The sequence below is a fragment of the Talpa europaea genome (genome assembly GCF_964194135.1).
Source record: "Talpa europaea genome assembly, chromosome: 2".
Classification (NCBI taxonomy): domain Eukaryota; kingdom Metazoa; phylum Chordata; class Mammalia; order Eulipotyphla; family Talpidae; genus Talpa; species Talpa europaea.
The window spans coordinates 93,443,714-93,453,217 of record NC_140068.1 but is presented as its reverse complement, the minus strand read 5'-3'; positions in this window follow the sequence as shown (position 1 = coordinate 93,453,217).

The following is a 9,504-nucleotide window of genomic DNA, read 5'->3' as shown; positions in this document are numbered from 1 at the left end:
ATTAATTAAAAACAGGAAGTGTACTCGTCAGAGATTCACAACCTGGAGAATGTCTGAAGAAAACACATATTTAGGTCTAGCTATGAGTCATGGAGCATTTAACAAATTGGGCATAATGTTAAGCTAAAGAGAGATGCATTTAATCCTATTGTGTTATATTTGGGGTGCCTAATATATTTACCAACAAGTCTCTCACCAGAGTTTGAAAAAAAACAATTGGGGAAGGGATGGGTGAGTTTCCCTAACAAACCACATTTGTAACAGTGAATATCTGCTGCAAATAGTGGATATCTGCTCCTTGAACTGAGTGCTGTCAACATACTTGGGGCCTGCTGTATTGAGGCAGTAGAGCCTCTGCTTGAGACTTCAGTGTTCTGTGGGAAAACAGTGCATCCTGGGGCAAAGCACAAGGAAGTTCCTGGAGTAAGAGCTGGGTGCTTTGTTGGGATTAGACCGCACAGGAGCAGAATGGACCCGATTATCACGTTCAGTCCCTTTATTGATCTATTAGAGCCTGAGAGCCAAAGTGCTGTGATGTCAGCTGGCTGCATGTAAAGGCCGTTCAGAGAAGAAGCAGAAGCTCTCTGTCCTTATAGCTGCTTTGCACCGCCTGTACTTCGGTGACCTCTGTTAATGTGTGCCTTTAGATGCACCGTTATTTAAGTCCAGAGAAGCTGGAAGGCTTCAAAGCCACACTGCTACCAACAGGATCTTCTCTTGGCTGCTTCCTTTCCCCTAGCACTTCAGCAGATGCCACTTTGAGTAGGACTGGGAATCTGATTTGCAAACAACTGTGGTATGAAACTGTCCTCAGCTAGATAGCCAGAGCAGAGGCAGTGAGCCTGTCACAGAGCTGGGCGGCGAGGGTGCCAAGAGGAAGTGTACTTGAGTTATGCCCAAGGAAGACATTCTGACCTGTGGGGCATGGGGTGGCCCTTGTGTGGTTCTTTGGGACCCTTAAAGCACTGCCAGTCTATGGAGATGGTAGAAAGAGAAGTAGGTAATGTGACAAGTTCCACAGCAGGGTGCTAGGAAGCTGAAGGGGAGAGGACACTCAGGCTGGCCTGGGTAGGGAGGGGTGTGGGATTCCACTCACTTCATGGAGGAAGTGCCCTTTGTACTGAGTGTGTGTGTGTGTGTGTGTATACACACATACACAAGGTGCTTTCTTCTCCACAGAGTGATACATGCTAAGGTGGGTTGGGCTTGGGCCAATGATCCCTTATGTACAGAAGTGAATAAAGTGGGTCTCTGAAAAGAGCTCTGATTTGCCTTGCTGTGGAAAGGGAGATGGGGGGATTGGAGATGCTTACAACAACCAGGCGCGTGTTCAGTCCTGTGCTGCTGGTTCTGACCCAGAATGCAGGGAGCTAAGACAACGCTCTGGATGGTCACTTCCAGGCGGGGATTGCTGGCTGGACATAGAGGACGACCTTCTGTACTACATCTTCCCACTGGGCGTCTGATATCTCCCGAGCCCAGGCAGGCACCCCTGGCACAGGCAGGCTTACTCCAGTCATTGTCTCTTCACCAGTTCTATGAGTTCTGGGTTCTTGGGAGTAGAGCTGTGGTTGTTCGATACTATAGCTCCCTTCTCTTCATCCTCACTCTTCTAGGAGAGCCCCAGGACTGACCCAGTCCTGGATATCAGCAACTCCATCTCCATCCCCCACTGATACCAGCTCTACCTCCTCTTGTTCAGGATCTTGGTTCAGAGACTGGTAAGGATAGCCAGCTGTGCCGGCCCCAGTTTCCTCCTGCTCTTCCTCAGGCTCCTCACTGCTCCAGTCCCCACTGCCTTCTGTAGGACCCTGTGCAGCCCTAGTTTCTCAGATTGATGGGGGAAGATGTGCTCAGGGCCCATGGCTTCTCTCCTTGGAATTACTACTGCCATCAGGCAAGGGCCACTGAGGGCTTGCAACCGAACCTGCGCCTTCACTCTTTGACTCTTAAAGTTTCTGTAGGGGGGTGACTTTCTAAGCAGAGGAAACAGCACAAGCAAAGCACAGAAGCGTCAGTAAAAGGGACCTGTTTCTCAGTAGCACCGCTCTAATGGCCACATAGGACTCAGTATCTTATTTGGTGCCAGAGTAGCACGAAGACACCCAAGGCTTGGGAAGTGTCTCCTGAGACCTTATAAATGCCTTCTGTTTTCTTCCCTCTTATGTTTCTAAGAGGATCAGTGACCTAAGAGCCAGAATTTGACCAAGGCTAGCCTGTGAGCTGAGTCTTTGTGGAGGAAGGGACACCCATGTGCTTTCTTCACCCAGCCCCCTGACTAGGTTCCTTCTCACAACTGCAGGCACAATCGATGGCTTTGTGCAGAAAGGGAAAGAACTCCCTGTCCGCAGTTCTCTCTGACTCTCCTCACACAGGGTTAATTCTGCAGAGCAAATAATGTCAAACCCCCCTCTCCTCTCCAAGGGCTAACAAGGCTCTCTCTGCCTTTTTGGTAACTCTAGGAGCCTACACAGTAAACCGAATCTGCCTCCCTGTTACATTCATTGGCGGAGAGCACTTCTGGCACCAGGCTTAGTTTCTGCAGTTATCGCAGCGAATACAGCTTTGAGGTTTTCTCTAGAGACAGACAGAAGGTCTGATTTAGGGAAACATGTGCCAGAGTCATCAGCAGCTTCACTGGGCTGCAGTGTTGGGTTTAGAGAAAATTCTCAGTTCAGATACCGACTTTCCTTGCCAACTGAAAGCTGGTTTAATCCCCAGTGCATGGGAATTTTAAAAAGGACCAAATTTAGAATCTGGGAACTAGGATTGGCAAGCATATAATTGTCAGAGTCCTGACACTGTGGCAGGGCCATCTTCTCCTTGGGCAGGGGTTGCTCTTATCACGAGTTCAGGCAGGGAGACCTGTCTGTCGGTGGCAGCATGGGGCTCTGATTTCACTAAGAGCCGACCCTGTGCTGGCCATCCTGGCTGGTGGCTGTCTGTAGTTCCTAATCCCCTGGGAGGAGTAATGCTTCATGACTGATTAGCCACCGATCCCTTGTAAACTTGGAGGCCAGATTATACAAAGAAGAGAGGATAATGTTAGGATGCGAGATTCCTATCGTGAAGATACCCCGAAACCCGGGCAGGTAACGAGTGTTCGGGGCTTGTTGTATGAGTAGTTGTGGCTCTCTGCAATATTGATGTGAGAATTTCTGCAGGAAGACATTTTTTGACATCCCCGGCAGAGAGGATCTCTCTGGAGCTGTTTAGGTGCTGGAGCAGAGTCTTCTGTCAGTTTACTCCTCTCCCCTGTTAATTCTGTTCTCATTCGATGCTGGTTGCTTGACAAGAACATTAACATTCTCACTTTTTGCTTTCCCTAGCAGTTTTTTTGGGTTGTGCTCAGAAAAGAAGCACAAATTATCTAGAAATAAGACCTCATTGGTCCTTTTTTAGAACAGTGATTTTTCAGTCAGGACTTTTTCAAACTGTGTTCGATCCCTAGCAGCTCCCTCGATTCTAACTAGATATTAAACTGAGGCGACTAGTCGATACAAACTAGCTTGTTGAACTGAGGCGCTGGTGGGAGTGGGACAGCCATCGGGTGTACTGAGGTGGGAAGAAAGTTATGAATCGCACTTTCCTGGATCTGAGCCTGTGGTTGCCCCCAGGGCTGCTCGGGGATTCTCTAGGAAGATTGGCCCAGGTCAGACCTCAGGGCCTGTGGCTCTTAATGTTATAGGACAGGGAGAGGGGCAGCCCAAACCCCGCAAACCTGCCTATTCTAAGTGGGTTCTGCCATCTGCCGCATCAACACAAAACATAGGAGACTTTAATGGGAAGGAACTTTAATAAAACTAGGAAACAATACAGGTAAGGCAAAGAGTCTAGTTTCTAAATGAAGCATCTAGAGTTACCCGTCCCCTCGTGGGTAAAAGTCCATCCAAATGGGACTGGCCCAGAGCAAGGCCCCAAAGCCTGCCACACGTCTAAGGCATCTTCCAGTGGGGACCCACAGAAAAGGGTCAGAAACAACCAGACAAGCCCAGAAGGAAAAGAGCAAAATCAACATCAAGATAAAAGCTGCCATTGTCACCTCCCCACGGGTCTCACCCACATCTGTGTCACCCAGTCCATGACCAAAATACAAGCACAGTTTCTTCACATGTCTCTAGGCTCCATGTGCCTCCTCCAGGTCTCCTGGCTCCATCCTGCTTCCTTCCTCAGTCTCTTCTGCAGCTTCTCCTCTTCCTGCTCAGCTCCACCCTCCCTTGGGTGGGGCAGGGAACCTCCCCTTTCCTGGGGACCACCTGTTACATTAACAGCTTCCTTTAGGCTAGGCTGAGGGCAATTCCAACACAGAACAAGAGAAACTAGCAGTCTCTGAGAGCATCTGCCCACCTGGAAGGCTTTTCCTGATCTACCACCCACCCTTGAGAGGTGGAGCCTTGGAAGAAGTAAGTGGGCCATGGCAGCAGTAACAGTATCTGGCAAGGAGACCTCATTGGAGCGAGTACTTGTTAGCAGGTATCCTCCTTCTGCCCAAGCCTGCCCCTAGAGAATCTGGAGTTTGTGTGCACCAAGCCAGCCTGCCTGCCTGGTGTAGAGCAGCATGTGTCTAAGGGGAAATGGCTCTCAGCAAGTTACCCCTCGCTCATGGTGTGCACACGTGCACACTCAAATTGTATTAACATATTAACACTGGACTCTTTAAAATGTTTGAAATAAATATTTATCCTTTGCAAATTTGTCATGACAGAGGAAATTAGCAGACTGTTACTAGAAGTTTTTTCTAATTTCTGTATCACCACCACCACCCTTTTCTTTTCTTTTCTTTTCTTTTCTTTTCTTTTCTTTTCTTTTCTTTTCTTTTCTTTTCTTTTCTTTTCTTTTCTTTTCTTTTCTTTTCTTTTCTTTTCTTTTCTTTTCTCTTGTTTTCTTTCCCCTCCCCTCCCCTCCCCTCCCCTCCCCTCCCCTCCCCTCCCCTCTCCTCCCCTCCCCTATTTTTCCTTCCTTTCCTTAGTTTGTCTCCTGCTGACCTTCCTTTCCTGGCCCTTGATGGGTGTCTTCCTCATCATGGTACATTTTATAACATACAGTTGGAAATATTACAAACAGCATAGGAACTCGGTGGGGAAGGGGCTGTGGTCTTAGTAGAAGCTGACTGGGGCATTAGTTAGAATTCACGGAGCAGCAACCTGGGATGTTCTAGAACCTTGAATTTCTTGTCGACTCCATAGTCCAGGATTTCTGAATTATTTTTAAATTTGGAGATTAAAAGCCTATTCCTGACTTCAGTGTTCTCTGATGGAATATCTTCTCCCCTTCTCCCGAAGGCACCACCTCATTGCTACCACCTCACTGCTTAGGAGAGTGACTTCCCCAGACTGCTATTAATGATCCTTCAGTGTACCCCAAAACACATAGGTGGCTAGATTTGAAAGAATCATGGCACATCAAAGTGATGAGATCCATGACTGACCTTGAACTCTGGTGAGCCTCCCATGTTGAAGATCAGCACTTGCTGCGAAGACTTTCCCACCAGCCTGGGGGACGGGCCTAGAGGCTGAGCCTGAGTACATGCTAGAGCTTCAAAAGAAGTAAATCTGAGTGACTCTGGCAGCCTCAGAGCGTCCAGCAGGAAGTACTCGAGATCATTTGCTGCTGTTTCTATAGCAAAACTTTCTTCTGACCCCCAGTCCCCCCCTTTTTAGAAAAAAGATTTATTTATGCATACAAGAACTGGGGCACAGGCCAGAGGTATGGGGGGGGGTGAGAGGATTCACCAGAGACAGAGTGGGTGAGCAGAACAGGCAGATGTACAGAAATACACTGCTAAGGGGAGCAGCAGGCAAGTCAGGAGAGGTCTGCTGTGCCATGTGGGTAGCTCCCTGGCTGGGGATCGAACTCGTGCTACAGTGGCTGTGGCCAGCTTCGTAGGTTGCATCTTAACCCCTTGCACCATCAGGGAGGCCCACCCCCAACCCCTTTTAACTGATAAATTATAAAACAGTTATTTTGAGTCTCTAACATGTAACTATTATTTGCTTTTCAGACAGACTTCCTATAACTTTGTGTTATAGAAGACCACCTTAGAGTAGTGACTAACCGAAGAGCTTTTCCTCAAGAGTTTCTTGGTTCCTGCACTTAACTCTGAATGAAAACAGAATACTTTTAGAGCAAGCTCCAATAAATTGGTATTCTAGATTTCCTTGAACTAATCATGGAAAGTGACTGATTGCTGATTATGCCTTTTCCTCACTCCCCACCAGTACCATAGAATGAGGCCTGTCACCATTGAGGCTGCTCTCCATCATCTGATGTATGTCCTGTCCAACTGACTGCTGCTCTGCTTCTTTGGAAAGCTGATAACCAGACATGCACCTTTTCCTGGCTAGGGCTTCTGCTTGAATTGCTTTCTGTTTTCTTACCCCGGTTGTCTGGACCTCTTTTATCCTTATCCCTTCAAACCTGAACCAGACCAATCCCGGAAGGAAACATCTCTTCCTTGCTTTCTTCTGGACATTTCCTTTTCAGCACCTGCTACGTGCAGGTGCTGGGGACAAAAGTGAGCAAGGCACATGTGTGTCCCCTGCCCTCATTCAGTCTAAAAGCAGGGCCTAGGCTACTTATATAAAGTGCTACAGTAAGAAATTAAGGGTGTTAGGTAAAGGTCATGGGGAAACGGGAGTGAAGGGGACGTGGTATATAGAATAGTAAAGGGGCCACATGCAAGGAAGCAAGAGGATTTTGAAGGCTAAAAGAAGCACGTTTTGTCTGGATTCTAACTTGCTAGAGGGTATTGAGCAGTGAGACTGGAAAAGTAGGCAGGACTAGGTCAGGAAGGGTGTTAAAGATTTACCCTAGGGCAATGGGAAGACTATCAGAAGAGTTTGAGTGGAGATGTTCATGTTTATGTTTTTCTCAAAGGTTAATGTGGCTGCAGTGAAGAGAATAATTGGTGATGGGAGCAAGAATAGAGGCAGCAATCCGTGCCAGGAATATTGGTGGCTGGGCTAGAGAAATAGCAGTGGGGATGGAGAGAGATTTTGTAGGGCCTTAGAGGCCTTTGCCAAGGGTTTGATTTTAACTCTTACTTTGGGAGAAGTAGGGGCGGGCTGTGAGCAGAAAGTGACGTGACTCCTGACTCCTGTTTTTTCAGTTTACTGTGGCTGCTGCGTGGGGAAGAAACTGAGGGTTGCAGCCCTCCTTTATTTCTCTTTTTGTTTTCTCTTCCAAGCAAAGAGACTGTCCTGAAGACCACGCTCCAGTGGCATTTGAAAGACTTTCAAGCAGTGGGAGCTTAGGGTGGCCCGGAGGAATCCCTCTGGATGGATCTTGGGCTGCTCTGGGACAGAGCATGGCATAGAGCCACGTGGGACAGAGGCTGAGTTGGAAATCCTCCATCTTGAGCTTCCATGTTGGCCAGTCCTGCTGCCACCTTTGTCTGAAGCAAAACCGGCACACCCCACACTGACTGCTTTGGGGTGCTCAATAGACTCTGCCTCATTACATATTGAATGGGTTATATAGTTCTAGTCTGTTTTTTTTCTTTGTTGTTATTGTTTTGGTACCGCAGGAGCACCTCTGTTGACATTTGTTTTAGACAGGCTAGATGTACCCTTCTTTCTGCCCCTGAAAGCTAAGGCAGCCTCTAGTTGAGAGGATGACATGCCTCTTTTTGTGAAAACAAGATGTCATTTCCTGGAAATAAAATGTAAAAGCTATCAGTTACTCAGCTGGGCTTTGGTGTATTTGTCTTCCTTTCCTTTCAGCTCCCAGACAGTCTCACATGTAAACACTAGCAGCTCATAAATCGCAACCAAGAAAGTGACTGTATCAGATGACTCAAGCGAATGAAGGCCTCAGAAGCCAAGCCCAACCATGGTCACGGCCATAGGATACTGGCTCTGTTAAGCCCCCCAACTGTTGTGTTTCCCTTTTGTTCCAGAAATGGATTGTTGGCTGCTTGCCTGATGTGGAGATGGAGTGATTTCCCTTCTTTCAGCTAGGGTTCAGAAGTTGTCTCCAAATGGATTTTACCCAATGTCAGAAAACATGGGCATTGATTTTATGAGTAGTTGGTCTGTTTTAAAATAATTTTTTTAATTTAAATTTTATTTTTATATTCCCCAAATAATTACAACCCCCTTATTTTGACCCCAATCCCTCCTTTCCCCACCCCCCCAACCCCCATAGAGTGTCTCTGGTTCATAGTTGTTTGTTGATTTTGATATTTTCTTTCTTATAGTTATTCTTTTTCCTGGTCCCTTATTTAAGTTTTCTAGATTCCTGCTATGAGTGAGACCATCCGGTATTTTTTCCTTTTTCTTTCTGGCTTATTTTGCTGAGCATGATCCTTTCCAGCTCCATCCATGTTGCTGCAAATTGCACGGGATCTTTCTTTTGCCCACCATCTCTTTTGGAATAGAAAGAAAACTAGTTTGATGCTTGAGAGGTAGAAGTTTAGAAAAACCTTTGGTATTCTTGGTTACCAGTAATGAGAAGGAGGAAGTTGAAGATTGTGCATTGGAGACTGGGGCTCTCAAGGAGGACCGTGAAACTGCATCCTGTCACTCAGTGATTTGCTTCCAGACACAAAGGTATTTTCCTCTCCCTTTTTATTGCCTACCTGGAGAACCATTCTTTGTACTTCATTTATATATACCATGTGTGTTTTCATAAAAGACTGAAACATTTCCCCAACTTTTGGAATATTGAATATTCTGTAAATATTTTTTTTTGAATTTTTTTTATTGAATATTCTGTAAATATTGGGGTTCTGGAATCATTTCCGTCTTTTTCACCGTGATTACTGATTGAGCTGGTGTAGTTGAGAAGGAAGTTAGTTAACCATAGGAAAAAAATACTTTTAAAAATACCTGTTATAGCCACGTCATAAAAATTTCAGAAAAACAGGGAAAAGAATATATATATATATATATATATATTTTAACTTCAACAAACATATTTACCGAAAATTTATGTAAGAGTTTAAAAGTTTGAAGGGAAAAATGATGATCCATGCCTGGGACAAATAGTCAGGTCCAGGAGGCCTCTACAGCAGGAGAGTTTGATAATCAGACCTAGGCACAACCATTGTAGTCAGCCAACTCCATCAGCTGCTTCTAGGCCATTTGATACTCTGCCCACAATTCAAAAACACCTGGAGTGATGGGACAAGCTTAGGCCAAGTGACTTTACTTGGGCAGTGAAAAGAAGGGTCTGACATTCCTTGGCAAACCTTGAAGTTTATTTTTGCAAGAATACCATCTTGATGTAATAATCTATTTCTTCCATGAATTCTTGTTTATATGATTGCATGGGCATTTAACAGACCCTTGGACATTTATCAGTATAAATCTTCATTTTTAAGTTCACGTACCGTGCATTCTTTTTGGAAGAGTATAGCTACAATTTTTTTGAATAGGTAGTATTTACATGGTTTCAAATCAAAAGTACAAGTGGGCTCACATTGAAAAGCCCATCACCTGGACTCTGGTGACCACTTCCTGCACAGGGCCCACGAGTGTAGCAGTGTCTTGTCTATCCTTTCTG